At 37.0% G+C, this 16,624-nt stretch overlaps 1 non-coding gene across 1 annotated transcript; it reads right to left on the bottom strand.

Moving 5' to 3' along the window:
• Positions 1 to 15,755: 15,755 nt before the first annotated feature.
• TRNAN-GUU (transfer RNA asparagine (anticodon GUU)) lies at positions 15,756 to 15,829 on the bottom strand. The gene has a single exon. It is a non-coding gene; the product is annotated as a tRNA-Asn (tRNA).
• Positions 15,830 to 16,624: the final 795 nt, after the last annotated feature.

Here is a 16,624-nt window from a genome sequence, read left to right as displayed (position 1 = left end):
TCTTATATTGAAACTCTCTCACACTTCTTTTTTGTGCTAAAATTTCTCTACCCTTTGTTCTACCTCTTCCTCTCCCTCAACCGACATCTCCTCCTTCCCCTAGGACTATGTCCCGCTAAAAGGGTGAAAGAACAATATCAACACAATGGTTCAAAATTTAGATGATTTAGAAAAAAATGTCAATTGGAGTTTATTTGATATTCAAATAAACATCCAAATTGTCTAATGACAAGGATTTATAACCACAATATTAAGAACAATATGATTGGATTTTTTTTTTTTTTTTAAGATCTAAATATGATCTACAGTAATAAAATGAGAATAAAGTGAGAAGATTACAAAGAAGGGTTGAACTCGCAGCAACAGAATAAATGGACAGATTTGAAGAAAAGAAAAACAATAGCATAAACGAAAAATAAAATGAATTCTAGAGTAGGCCACTAAGATGCAACCTAGGCTATGATATCAAATTGATAAGGCAACCCTAATCCCAACGATTCATGTTTTTGTGGGAGCAAAAACGGTTGAATCAATAAAATTAACACCTCCTTGTACAAAATTCGGATAAACCAAGATATAATGCTAGAATTAGATTACTTCTTAAGATCAAAGATCTAGAGCTCAGATGCAATCTACTACAAGAATTGCAGTAAACTTAGAAATGACAAAGATGATGCTCGAATTTCGAAAGGTGAAAGTCTCAATCTGAGATTTCAAATTCATTCATTCACAATCTCTTTTTTATGTAATAATTTGTGCGTATTTATAGTTACCCACAAAAGAAATTTTCAATTTTTCAAATGTCCACTAAAAAAGTTAGCGACCAAAATTTAATCCCGATCCCTTAAATCTCCAAAAAAAAAAAAAAAGTCAATTTGACCAATGACTTCCACCCTTTTGCCCATACAATAATTATGAAATTAAAAGTAATAAATAAAGTTTTCTAACAACTTATCAATCAAGTGCAAGCAACTTCATCCCTTTCTTCAACCATGCAAATATTCACTTCTAAAGCTTCAAATGGTTCTTCCTCAATCAAATCAGTTTGTAACACATGAAATAATGGTTGAATCAAGCCTATCCAATTTTGTAGATGAAGAATGAATGCTTGTTGAATCATCTTGGCCTTAGATCGTGTAATAGGTCCAGTTGAAACATTTGGAACACCGTGATCCTTATCAAACTCATTGTATAGAATACCCCCACTTACATGTCTCTACATGAACGATTTGGATCAAATCATTTGTAATGATTATAAAGTGGGTCGTGTTAGTTTACTTAGTCTAAATAAAGTCTCACTTTGTGTAGAACTCTGTACTTTATAATAGGACTTTAACTTTTAGAAGTCAGTTAGAGTAGACTCCTTATTTATCATTTCTTTTGTTTTGTTATATATGACTATTTAAAAGCCTTGTATATTCCCATTCAATAATAGAGCATTTTTCCTTCCAAAACTTACTTTTCTATTTCTTTAATTTCATCATTTGGTATTAGAGCCATAGTAAGGGATTTGATTAAAATTTGAAGTAGCAATCTTCAAGATGTCTACCGAAAGCTCTTTTGTGCAGCCAGTCATCCAAAGTTTAAGGGGCATTATGATCACTTGGCAATGCTCATGGAAAACTTTTCGCGATCAAAGGAGTATTGGAATTTAGTAGAAAATGAAATTTCTGCAGTAGCAGGAGGATCTACATATGCACAACAGAAGAGCATTGATGATCAGAAGCTGAAAGATTTGAAGGCCAAGTATTATCTTTTCCAAGCATTAGATCGTTCAATTATAGAAACGATTCTAAACAAGGATACAACGAAGGACATATGGGACTCTATGAAGAAAGAAATATCAAGGAACAACTAGGGTCAAGCTTGCACAACTGCAAACACTCAGAGTGGAATTTGAAATTCTTCAAATGAAGACAGGAGAATTTTTAAATGAATATTTTGCTCGAACACTTGCAATAACAAATAAAACGAAAGAAAATGGTGAAAGAAAGGGAGACGTGGCTGTTTGGGAAAAGATTTTGAGATCTATGACTTTCAAACTTGATTATGTGGTTTGTTCCATTGAGGAATCTAAAGATATAGATACTTTAACCATTGATGAATTGCAAAGCAGCCTACTTGTTCATGAACAACGCATGCGTTCTCACATCAATGAGGAACATGCCTTGAAAGTGATAAATGGAGATCAGTCAGGAGGAAGGGGTCGAGGTCGTGGAAGTTTCAGAGGAAGGGGATGTGGAAGAGGTAGGCAAAACTTCGAGAAAGACATAGTAGAATGCTACAATTGTCCCAAATTTGGGCATTTTCAATGACAATGTGCAAGTAAGAATGAAGTGAAAAGACAAAAAAAGAGATTTTACTGATGGCTTGCACGGGTGCGAAAAAGGAGGAAGATGGCTAATAAGATTGTTGGTATAATATGGTTGGAGTAAAGCAATATTTTTAAGATTTAAATGAAAAATTCAAAGATTCAGTAAAACTCAGCAACAACAGAAGCTTGGTTGTACTAGGAAAGGGCAACATAAGGCTGCAAGTGAATGGAACAACGCATATTATTACAGAAGTGTTCTATGTTATAGAATTGACAAACAACTTGTTGAGCATTGGACAATTGCAAAAACGGGGAGTTGCTGTTACGTTTCAATATGGAAGGTGCAAGGCGTTCCATCATGAGAAGGTTTTAATCATAAATACAAAGATGTCTGAGAATCGAATGTTCATGCTTCAAGCAACATTTCAACCTCTACATAAGTGTGCTTCAACTCAATCACGGAGGACAAAGTGCAGCTTTGGCATTGTAGATATAGGCACCTGATAACTCTCTAAAAGTAGAGTCATATCTGGTCTTTTTATAGTTAATATTGCACTTTTATTCACCATTTTCTCATTTATTACCTCATTGATTCTACTTAGTGAGCATGAAATCGTTTATTGCGGTCCAACATGAAAAAAAATATGATTTGACATAAATTGATCTTAATTGTACTTTTAATTGAGTTATGTGGTAAAATTTCAGACATTTATGCTGAACCATGAGGGAGTAGCAAATTTGGAAACAAACGGGGGATGACATGGAAATTTTAAATTCACATCCGCCATCCAAGTGGGTCATTGACTACCCAATGAGGAACATCCTACGTGGACAACTTATTCCTTTTCAACCTAAAGGGGAACCCATGCTCAATATAAAACGAAAAAGAAGACCAAGAGGAGGGTGACACACTTTGGGAGAAAAAAAAATCGGATTAGACAGTAGTACCTCTGCTGATGTGAACTGCTGTGAAACCAGAGAAGAAGAAGAAAAACCCTAATCCAAGAAGGATAGATTAGGACAATGAGGTGGACGTGAGAGCTCAAGAGAAGGGAACTTCCATTGAAGAACGGCAACAAAGCTGGATAAGTCTCTATTTTCTTACTCTCTTTTCTTATTCTATCAATTTTATATGATTAAGATGTGGGTTCCTCTGTTTAATTCAGTTTGTATGGAGAGCTAAACTTTATAGGGGAGGCGAGAGAGTTTTATATAGTTTAAGTATGTTGACGGTATGATTTTAGTTTATTAAAGAATTGTTGTTAATGATTTACATGTGTGTTTAATTAGCTACTTTACATACATAGTTGTTCTCTTATTCGGGAGAAGAGAGGGAGCAATGAAATCCTCTTTAATACTCTAGTTCCATAGCAATGAGACTTGAAGGGTAACAGAAGGGTTAAGAATAATACTTCTCCTAGAGCATTGTTAATACAAATCACAACGATTATGAAAATAATCACCATTCATGACCCTCAGAAGTGGGCTTGGAAATCTATTAAAAGGAACTAAAATCTACCACAAAACTCAACAACTTATCTATTTAACCTCTCTTAGCCGAACCTTCCTTATTATAGTTGACTTTCTCATCATTTTCTGTTTTTCAATAGCAATGGCACTCTGTTTTAGTTTTGTTTAAGTAGTTAAAATCACCAACACCCATTTGAATGTTACCCAAAAACTCACTTAATTTTCAATGATAAAATTAACCAAAAGGATAGGTTCCCTGTGGAATCGATAATTTACTTATTACTTTCTACTTGTGATAGTGTATACTTGCACTTATTCTTGTGAATTTTACATCATTTTATTATATACATCCACAAGCGACCAACACTTGAGCATTGATGGGTAAGATTCAAAATCCGAACTAAAGATAACTCCGAAACGAAAACATTCAATAACTGAATTAGGAAATTTAAATAAAATGAACGTTCAATGATCTAACTTAAAAACCCAAATAAAAACATAAATGGGTAAGTATACCCTCTCTTTAGTCTTCCATGGTAACCTCAGCTCCATCGTTAGCCATACATCGGCGCCTTGCCTTTACATGAAAAATGAAGGTTAGTATTTTATGAAATACTCAATAAGTCACCCCACTATTGGGGTTAGAGATGCAAACACATGCAACGTATGAGTGGGACCTAACTTTTGTAAACTTGCCTTGGGTGCTTTTCTATTTTGGGTAGGGTTGGATGTGTGGTATTTCTCCACACGAGACCCATGTACGCGCACAGAAAAGTCCCACATGATATCATGGCGAACATAAATATCGAATTTCATTCTTTCATGACATAAAGAGGAAGTATCCCAATGCAAATGACATACAAACATGCATGAGGTCTCATAACTTACCTTACATGGCATATTACTTAATATGAAAATACGTTCCAATTCCATAAGCATTTCATGACATAATTCAGTTATACTACGTGCATACAGTCAACAATCATCACTTTCATGGCATAGTACTAACATATCAATCATAAATTTTCATAACATTACCGGTCAATATAATTCATGTGTCACATAGTCATATCACATATAATATGGTGCATGCAGGGGCCACAGAGCACGCATCATCATACAACACATAATAAACTAATTTCAATAGTAAAGTCACTTACCTCGATGGACTTGGCCAAAGTCACTCACAACAAGCTAATTCCAACGGTTAATTACGTCCTATAAGAACCACATAACATATTTAGAAACCTTTCATAACATATCCTAGCTAAACCTCATGTTAGTTATCAAGGTAAACACCTAACATAATTTAAGTTGACTATTAAGAGTCATACTAACCTTAGAATGCAAAAACAAGAGCAGAAACGTCTTTGGAAGGCTGTAAGCCTAGAAATCGGTATATTGTGGGTATACCGAACTGACAAGCAGAGCTACCGTCAAGCCGAGGAAGTCTGATGGAGGAGTCGAGCCATGTATATACGTGCGAAGCCGAGAAAACGCGCTACAGGCGTGCATCTATGTTGAGCCAAAATGAATGTAAATCCTGTTTGGGTCGAAAGCAACTACAGCTCGTGTCTTCATACGACCTGAGGGCTGGAAGCAGGAGTTGTGTCCGCGGGTATCCGACTCGATTCAGTGCTCGTCTTCCAAACCCGCAACACCCTAAAACCCTAATCGACGATGCGCAGACAACAACTTCTTGTTCCCATGTAGCCTCCTCCATTGGTTGGTTTCTCCACCATACCTTGACTAATGCAATGTCTTTTACCTTGCAAGCCAAAATTCCCAATGATTTTTCCTCATAGCTTAAGTCTTCTACTACTTCTAGAGCCTCATAATCTATCACATGTGTTGGATTGGCCATATACTTACGAAGTACAGATACATGAAATATTTGTGTACAGTTGAGAGCGATGGTGGTAGGGCTAACATATACGCAACGGGTCCGATCCTCTCTAAAATTTCAAAAGTTTCTATAAATCGAGGACTCAGCTTTCCTTTGCGTCTAAACCTTAGGACTCCTTTCATCAGGGCCACTTTCAAGAATACCATGTCACCCACTTCAAACTCTAGATTCCTCTGTCTTGAGTTCGCATAGCATTTCTGTCTACTCTGAGTAGTGCACATCCTTTCTTTAATCTTTTGCATCGCCTCATTCGTAACTTGGACCAATTTGGACCCACCAACTCACGTTCCCCTACCTCATCCCAACATAATGGTGTTCTGCATCGTTTTCCACATAATGCCTCGTATGGCGCCATGCCAATTGTCGCCTGATAACAATTATTATAGGAAAATTCCATGAGATGCAACTTTGAATCTCAACTACCAATGAATTCAAGCAGACAAGCACGTAACATATCCTCTAAACTTTGATTTAAACGTTCTGTCTGTCTGTTTGTCAATGAAACGTTGTACTAATATCCAAGCGAGTGCCCAACGATTTCTAGAGTCCGCGTCAAAAGCTGAAGTAAAACGTGGGTCACGATTTGATACAATTGATACTGGAATTCCATGCAATCTGACAATTTCATTCATGTACAACAGTGCGCAATTGTCTACTGTGTAGGTGGCCTGACCATGTAGCCCTTTAATGTTCTTGGTAATCCTACCATGAAATCCATGGGAATATTCTCCCATTTCCATGGTACACTGAGAGGCTACAATAATCATGTTGGTCTCTGTCTTGGTGTCTTGACCTGATGGCAAACCGAACATCTACTTACAAACTCTACGATATCCATCTTCATTCCATGCCACCAAAAGTGTGGCTTTATATCTTGATACATCTTGGTACCTCCAGGATGCATGATGAATGGAGAATTATGCGCCTCCTTTAATATTCTATTCCTCTATTATTCTACCATTGGTACACATAACCGACCTTGATACAGTAGTCCTCCATCAGATGCCTTGGTGTATTCGTCAGCTGGTTTTGCCTCCATCAATCTTATTAAGTATCTTTTCCAACTAAGAGTCTCTTATCTGAGCATCAACAATTCTCTGATGGAGGGTGGGTTGTATAGTCAGTCAAGCTAGTTGTGCTTTAATACCTTCCACTGCCACCGTTATTCCAGCTTGCTCAAAAACTACCTATACCCTAGGTTTTCTTGTAAATAATGCTGATGAATGAGCTGTCTTTCTACTTAGGGCGTCTATAACCACATTGCCCTTCCTGGGGTGATATTGAATGTCAATGCCATAATCTTTGACCAGCTCCAACCACCTCCGTTGTCTTATATTCAGCTCCTTCTGAGAAAAGAAATACTTCAAACTTTTGTGGTCAGTGTAAATTAGAGTCTTCTCCATAAAGGTAGTGTTGCCATATCTTTAATGAGAAAACCACCGCTGCTAGTTCCAGATCATGCGTTGGGTATTTCTTTGTATAGTCCTTCAACTGGCTGGATGCGTAGGCAATAACCTTCTCATGTTGCATCAACACACAACCCAAGCCTTTCTTGGAAGCATCACTGTAAATGACATAGTTCCTTGTGCCGTCGGGCATCGAAAGTACTGGTGTAGTCACCAGCCTATCCTTTAGATCTTGAAACTTGTTTCGTACTCTTCGAACCATAAAAGCAGTCTTTCGAGTTAATTGTGTAAAATGTGCAGCTATTTTGGAAAAATCCTTTATGAAGTGTTGGTAATAACCTGCTAAGCCTAGAAAGCTTCGTACCTCAGTAACAGTGGTTGGTCAATTCCATTTAGTGACCGCTTCCACCTTGGCAGGATCTACTGGCACACCTTTCTCAGATATCACGTACCCTAGAAAAGCGACTTCACGTAACACAAAATTCACACTTCAAGAATTGACTCTCAGTATTGTCAGAGCCTTTCTTAGATGTAACTGATGTTCTTGATCTGTCTTTGAGTACACCAAGATATCGTCTATGAACACTATGACAAAAGTATCCAAACATTACTTGATCACGCGATTCATCAGTTCCATAAACACTGCAGGGGCATTAGTAAGTCCAAATGACATAACCACAAACTCATAATGTCATACCTTGTTCTGAAAGCTGTCTTCGATATATCCTCATTTTTAATCTTGATCTGGTGGTAACTGGACCGAAGGTTAATTTTTGAAAACACTGTTGCCACCCTGAGCTGATCAAATAAGTCCTCAATGCACGGAAGGGGATACTTGTTCTTCACTATTCTCTTATTCAGCTCCTTATAAGCAATGCACAAGCGCATAGACCTGACCTTTTTCTTGCCAAATAGCACAGGCACACACCAAGGAGAAATGTTGGGTCTAATAAATCCCTTATCTAACAACTTTTGTAGTTGCGTCTTGAGTTCTTTCAGCTCAGCTGGTGCCATACGATACGGGGTCTTAGATATTGGACTGGTACCTGATTCCAGCTCTATTGCAAAATCAACATCTCATGTCGGAGGAATTCTTGGCAAGTCCTCTAGGAATACATTTGGGAACTCATTCATAACTGACAATGTTTCTAGGGAAACCTTCTCTTTCTTGGTATCCACAACGCTGGCTAGTATTGCCCACGCTCCGTCCTGGGCTAACTTATTTGCTTTCATCATTGATATCACCTTTGGCACAGTACCAAGACTCGTGACCTTGAATTTAAATTTGGTCTCGGACAGTGGTGTAAACACCACTTCTTTCTTGTAACAGTTTATACTAGCATAATGTTTTGCTAATCAATTCATTCCCAAAATTACATCATACAAGTCATATCAAATACTATTTAGTCTACCACTATTTAACTCCTGATATTAATACATGACTATCTTTTACTCTATAAGCAGCAATCATATTCACCCCTGCTGGGGTGCCTACTGAGAATCCATGCAATAAAGGTTCTAATACAAACTTTGCTTGACTAATAAAAACCATAGAAATAAAAGAATGTGTAGATCATGAGTCAAAAATGTCAAAGCAAGGTGCCCAAGAACAAATAGTGTACTTGTCACCGCTACATCAGGGTTTCCAGTATCCTTGCTGGTAGAGGCATAAGTTCTTGTTGGAAGACGGTTCTGAGTGGGGTTATCCGCGATGCGTAATGGCCTTTGCTGAATTCTGGTATCAGTGTACGGCCTCCAAGACAGTCCTTAGACAAATGCCCTTCCTTTCCACATCGAATACAGGCTCCAGATCAAGCCAAACACTAACCCCAATGATTCTTACCGCACACCTTACACTTGGGCCTATTTTCTGACCTGTTCTCACAGCTTTACTACTCACACCTAAAATCACGGTGCTGTCTATCAGATCGTTTCTGTGTATGTGAAAAAGACAATTCATTTCGGTCAGTCTGGTCGCGGCGTCGCTTCTATCCCACTGGTGATGAAGGGGGTTCACGCGAACTATCAGGTCCTTCCATAGACGTAGCACACTCCACCCTGTGGGCCTCAGGGTAGTTGGTCGACTCAAATACTGACTCAATGGACCTCAACCACATCTGTGCCACCGTTGGAATGTCAGATGCCCCCTTAAAAGTTTGAGGGTCACCCCTCTTGGAATCCCGCAGGTATCTAGCCTCCATGGTTGATGTAGAAGCATTTTCTTGCTGGTTGACATTCAAATTTTGTATTACAGTTTGCAATCATCTACTAGGGCAGTTGTAGGGTATGTGCGGCTTGAGGTGTCGTTGGTGGCAGAAGAGGCTACTCTACAAAATCCTCCCACCCCCAATTACGTCCCCTTTCTCTTCCTCAACCCCTAAGCGGGGGTCATCCCCTAAGACCTCCTCCCCGAGTTCTAGTTGACATCTAAACAGTGCACGTAACTACTAAGTCACATAGTTATCTAATAGATTCAATAAACATTCGTAGTTATGCAAGTCACTCATGCATACAACTATACATTAACATAATCATCCGATAGTACATGACATATCATAAATCATGCAAGCATATAACACATGTACATCATATCATTCATTACAAAATACAGATTCACTACTGCATGCATCATTTAATTAAGAATTTTTAATTCTTAAAAAGGCATACCTGATGGTGACGGTGTGTTTGCTGGAGGACAATGAAAGTACGTTAGGCCTACATCGTACGCCAGTCTACAAGACCTATAACCTAGAGCTCTGATACCAACTGTAGCACCCCTAATTTTCTTAATCTAATTAGTGAAGTCATCCATACATGCATAAATCTTTAAGTGGAAAATTCAACATAAATAGTCTTGGAAACAGCACCAGTCAGACATAAAGGTTCAAAATCCGAACTAAAGATAATTCCGAAATGGAAACATTCAATAACTAAATCAGGAAATTTAAATAAAATAAACGTTCAACGATCTAACTTAGAAACCCAAATAAAAACATAAACGGCTAATTATGCCCTCTCCTTAAACTCCCATGGTAACCTTAGCTCCACCATCAGTCGTATATTGGCACCTTGCCTTTACTTGGAAAATGTAGGTAGTACGGGCTTGAGTATTTTATGAAATACTCAGTAAGTCACTCCACTGTTGGGGTTAGAAATGCAAACACATGCAACATATGAGTGGAACCTAACTTTCGTAAACTTTACATGACCTTGGGTGCTTTTCTATTATAGGTAGGGTTGGATATGTGGTACTTCTCCAAACACGGCCCATGTACGCGCACATGGACCCACCCGGCGGGCTCATATACGTACCCCTTGGGCCTGGCTTGGTCAGGCACAACATATTACATGTCACAGGACACCACAGAACAGAAAAGACCCACATGATATCATGGCGAACATAAATATTGAATTTTATTCTTTCATGACATAAAGGGGAAGTATCTCAATGCAAATGAAATAAAAACATGCATGAGGTCCCATAACTTACATTACATGGCATATTACGTAATATGAAAATACGTTCCAATTCCATAAGCATTTCATGACATAATTCAGTTATGTTACGTGCATACATGCAACAATCATCACTTTGATGACATATAATACTAACATATCAACCATAAATTTTCATAACATCACTAGTCAATATAAACCATGCGTCACATAGTCATATCACATATAATATGGTGCATGCAGGGGCCACAAGGCACACATCATCATACAACACATAATAAGCTAACTCCAACAGTAAAGTCACTTACCTCGATGGCCTTGGCAGAAGTCACGCACAACAAGCTAATTCCAACGGTTAATTACGTTCTATAAGAACCACAAAACATATTTAGGAACCTTTTGTAACGTATCTAGCTAAACCTCATGTTAGTTATCAAGGTAAACTCCTAACAAAATCTGTGTTGACTATTAAAAGCCATACTAACCTCAGGATACAAAAGCATGGGCAGAAACGTCTTCAGAAGGGCCAACAACCTAGAAATCGATATATTGTGGGTATACAAAGCTGACAAGTCAAGCTGCCGTCAAGCTGAGTCGCCGCCAAGCCGATGAAGTTCGATGGATGAGCTGTGCACGTGCGAGCCAAGTTGTGTATACGCGTGGGATGTCGAGAAAACATGCTACAGGCGTGCGTCTGTGTTGGGCCGAAACGAACATAGATCCTGTTTGGGCCAAAGCAACTATGACCCGTGTCTTCATACAGCCTGAGGGCTGGAAGCAAGGGTTGTGTCCGCGGGTATCTGACCCGATCCGATGCTTTTCTTCCCAACCCGCAACACCATGAAACCCTAATCAATGATGCACCGACAACGATGACATAGCCTCCCCGCTTCCTACAACCTCAAAGCATCTACGACACCGATTTCTAATGAGCACAGCGATCCCAATGTCGATTCACTCGATTCTGCCTTCGAAATAAAACTCAAACGTTCCAAGAACCCTCAAAATACCCCATGAACCCAACAGCTCGAAACCCAACCACTCGATTTCCTTTTAAAGCTCACAAATTTCCGTTCTCTCGAACACACTAAGACACCAAAGGTAACTTCAAGAGTAAAATCATTTTTAAGTGAATTGAAGGGTTGTGCATAGGAATATAAAAAGGATGTCAAGACGTTTCCCATTAAGGTATAATTATCTCGCCAGAAATCATGCATATTTTCCAACGAGAATAAATGCTACAACATAATATTCTGTCATTTTTGGAATTAAAAATAAGGAAAAATGGAAAAATATGAATTGTTACATACTTGCTCACTTTTACCGATGACTATAGTAGAAAAATATGGGTTTTCTTATTTACAGAAAAATCATTAGCCTTTCATGTTTTCAAGAGGTTTAAAATCCTTGTTGAGAAGGAGAGAAATGCATCAATTAAAAGTCTGCGTACTACCATGGGGGAGTTCACATCACACGAATTAAATAATTTTGTGATAATAATGACCTACAAAGACAGTTAACAGCTCCATACACGTCTCAACAAAATGGAGTTGCAGAGAGGAAAAACAGAATTATTATGAATATGGTACACAACATCTTTTAGAAAAGTAACTTCCCAAAAATTTTTGGCCTAAAGAAGTAAATTGGACAATGCATGTTTTGAATCGAAGTCTAACTTTAGCGTTAAGAATAAAACTTCGAAAGAAGCTTGGAGTGGAGTTAAGCCTTCAATTGAGTATTTTAGAGTTTTTGGGTGTATTTCTCATGTTCATGTACCAAATAGTAGAAGAAAAAAGCTGGATGATGAGAGTTTAGCTTGTGTCATGCTAGGAGTAAGTGAGGAATCAAAGGATTATCGACTTTATGATCCTATTTCACAAAGGATTTTAATAAGTCTAGACGTCATATTTGAAGAAAACAAAAGTTGGGAATGAGATGAGAAGCATAAAGAAGAGGTTATGTGTGATTTCGAATTGGAAGATCATGAAAAAGGGACGAATGAGATTAATGACAGTAGAGATGAGCCTGATATTGATGCAAATCTAGAAGAGGAAGATATTTTCTCTAATTCTTTAGATGAGCTTTATTAGGGGTATGTTCTGAATCTGATGTCAGCTGATGCATACATTCGGTTTAAGGGAGGAAATGTTAGTTTACTTAGTCTAAATAAAAATCCCACTTTGAAATTTTTCCTTCCAAAACTTACTTTGCTATGCTATTATTCTTTAATTTTATCCGGCCGTATCAATAGTGTTACTATACTATAAACTCTTTAGGTTATTACTTGAACACGATCCTCTTGTATGTCAACCACAGACTGTTTAAGACTGCATTAATAACCTTGGATTTTCATACTATGGATAAAAATTAAATTACAAATAAAATAATAAAAATTATGGTTAAAAACTAAATAATTAATTACGAAGCTTTAGGGCATAAATCACAACAGAGACCACGTCTCCCCTTGACAAGTAATTTAACTTGCCTTTTAACCTGCCTTTTGACTATTGGACATCTTTGCAATGATTGATTGGCTTAAAATCGGAAGGAAAGAGAGAAGTTTAACCTGCAAGTTTGAATAAATTTCCATTTGACTACTTATTTGTTTATTGACTTCTCGAGTCTTTAATTGGGTCACAAATTGAGTCGAGTTATCAATAACAAGCAAAAAAATTGTGTCAAAAAGTTTAAATTGAGAAAAAAAAAATCTAGTTCAATTGGACAAATGTCAGTCAACTCGACCTATTTAGTTTAATCCAACTGGACTAGTGAGGTAAAGTACAAGTGAATTAGTTTGGGTCGGTTCACTTGAAACATCTTCTTCCTCATAAAACCAACCACTCACCTACGGTGTGATTCGAAATTATTGTATAATGAGAAATTAATTATCTGATTTTTCTTTAAAGTTCAAATTTAAATTTTATTGAGAGTGCTCGAGACCAAATTTCAAGAGAAAATTGTTTAGAAAATATAAATAATAATAGAAAAAAATTAGGAAATTCGATTCAAGTAAACTCAAGGGGTAAAATAGTCCTTTTGTCCTCCATGCCTCATTTGAATGTTTCAATCTAGGAGTTGGATTATGACCATAGACCCTTAATTAAAGTTACTCTTGAGAAGACTCAATCTGAATATTTGGATAGTCTAAATTTACCAGGAATCGAGAAGGATTTCGAGTTTTTTGTTTTAGTTTTCCTTTAAATTTGAGATGATTTTTTTTAATAAGCTTATATATTTTTTAGATGTCGTTTTTGGAGAAATTTCATACAAGTTTCATGAAAAAAGTAGAATTGATTCGAACCAAAAGTCAGAATTCCAGAGAACCACAAGAAACTGCAATAATATGGCTTTCTTCCAATTTTGATCAAAATTATTTCTTCCCGTGGTTGATTAGAAATAAATTATAAAAAAAACTAATCAATACTCTACAACTTTGTAAAAAAGAATACTCTACGACTTTCTACGACTTTCATGAATAAATCATGTTGATTTAGATTAGGTAGGAAAATATACAAAAATCCAAAGAAATTAAAAAAGAAGGCTATGAATCTTGAAAAACAATATGCATAAAAATGAGGAGGACTAACCACCGTAGGACACGTGTCAGGCGGAGGGGTAGTAAGCGCATTTGACTGAGGGTTGGATACATGTTGGATTTTGAGTGGTGCAACGTGTCTGTTTCCCAGGGGTGTTGTGCATGTTGAGAAGATCTGACTTGACCCGACCGCTTCATCCAACCCGCACATGACCCGTCCCCTACGCTAGATTCACTATAACGATTCAACCCAATCTCGTCCATGTTAGTAAAAATGAACAACGTGTTAAGAGCGCAACACAACTCCTTCTCTAGTGTCACATCTATACTCATGCATGGGCGACCTCCTGCGTGCGTGAACACCTCCGTGTTTGCCACATTTGATATCAGTTTGTCATATTTTCATTCCGGTTTCGATACTAACCCTACGTTTACTTGAATTAGGACCTACAAAAAAAAAAAGAAAAAAAAAAAAAAAAAAAAAAGAAAATCCCTCTAAGATAAGAATTGATGATGCATGTCTATTTAATGCTTTTTCTAGAGAAAGCTGGAAAGGAAACTTTGGGTTTGTGCTCCAAGAGATTTATGAATGTTATCTCCTTGTTGAGCAAGTTGTTTGCACGTAAATTACGTGTTAGTTTTAAGTTAATATTTGTAGGAAGATTATGGATTTTCTTGCTTTAGGTGATTGGCAGGAGTATCTCTCTAATAGACTTGCATGAAAATTTACATTATGTTTTTTCTGTGTTCTAGGTGATCGATAGAATATTTCCATAGTAAAGCATGCACGAACTAGTGTAAGTTAGGGCATTAGAGCTAGAACACTTTTCATGTAGACTTAGGTCAAAACGTTTTTAGTAGATTGAGTACCTTAGGACTTGTAAACACGAATTGTATCTAAACTTCCTAGGCGCCCTTAAACCTTGTAAGCCTCTACGACACTCCAGAAAATTTAGGAAAACTTATGAAACTGTTAGAAGTGTGAATGATATCAATTTGTAGAGTCACTATTGTGTGTAGAATCAACCTGCATTGAGAGAGGACGATGGACGACTTAAATACTTAACTCAAAGTGTCATTACTATTTGCATGCCAGCCTTGAGAGGGAACAATGGTTTTCATCTTTTTGTCGTAATCTAACTTTCGAAGTCTTGAAAATTAGGTCATGATAGATTATCCAAGCGACCTTCATGAAGCCTTAAGATCTCTGCAATGCGGATCTAATGAGACAACAATCGTGAAGTTTTGTTAGAATTCAAGGAGAATATTGAAAATCCACTCAACTTCGATGAACCTCATGCTCAATTTCTTCTTCTCATTGTTCGCCTAAATCGACTCCACAAGCTTGTTCCTCATACTCCATTGGTTATTCTTCTTCAATCATGCAATATGAATTTCAACAAAGATGTTAAAAAACTATTGTTTAAATTACAAAATATAAAATCAAGTTTAAATTCATAGTACATTGAAAAAGAATCAAGCCCAATTATTTTCGGAGGGTTACAAATTTGCATAATGGCTAATTATGATAATAAAATATGAAAGTACAACTATTGATTTGCTCAAAAAATGTAGCACTCGATGTCAACTCCCTAACTTTTTACACTTACGTACACGACCACTTCGTATAGTTGGCCGAAATGGGCACTCGAAACCAAAAAATCACATCGCTAGAAAGAGGGCTTGAACCTCTAACCTTGTGGTTAACAGCCACACGCTCTAACCAACTGAGCTATTCCAGCCATACAATCACTAAACTTGATAGTTGAGTATTGATGAAGACGCAAGTCAGCTAACAGGTGGGCACTACACAACACGTGTCAGCATACGGTTTGCGAGCGCGGATCTGCTGGTGACCTGATCCAAGATCCGCAACCGACCGACTCGAATTGCCTCCATTTAACCTGTTACCTACCACCCTTCCGATTACGCCACAGGACATTACGACATAATTGGAAGGAAAACCATGTGCCTTTGGATTCGAATGCACACCATTAGAGCTAAAAGAACCCATTGTTGATCGCTAAGGTACGTAACTAACCTATTGCATTTATATTATATTGTATTATATACATATATTTCTAGCTTCTAATGTTCTTTTTTTAGAATTTGAGATCATTATGTAAATGATGGAGATAGAATTTATATTATATTTTCCTAAAAAATATTTTTTTCTTTACATTTTTTAATAGAAATTATAATAAAAATTTAAAAATTATTCATTAAAAGTACCTTTGAAATGATGTTGGTTGAAAAGTATTAGGATAAAATTTTTGGAAATATAACTCATGCTTATTATCTATGTGGAAATATAACTCTTAAAAGAAAAATCATCTATAGCATACATGTCAACAATATTTAAAACATCTTCTATCTCGGGAAAACACTGCTATGGTCTTACGTGTTTAAATACGAAATTGTGAAATTTAGAGGAAATAAAAACAAATACAAAATAATTTAAAACGATGAAATGCAAAACAACATATTCTAACCTAAGACTAGGAAATTAAATACGAGTCTACCCTATGGATGTGTTA

The sequence above is a fragment of the Cucurbita pepo genome, chromosome 18, assembly GCF_057944985.1.
Source record: "Cucurbita pepo subsp. pepo isolate OVF chromosome 18, ASM5794498v1, whole genome shotgun sequence".
Lineage (NCBI taxonomy): Eukaryota > Viridiplantae > Streptophyta > Magnoliopsida > Cucurbitales > Cucurbitaceae > Cucurbita > Cucurbita pepo.
The sequence above is the reverse complement of the archived record's forward strand: the minus strand, read 5'-3'. Positions and strand labels throughout refer to the sequence as shown.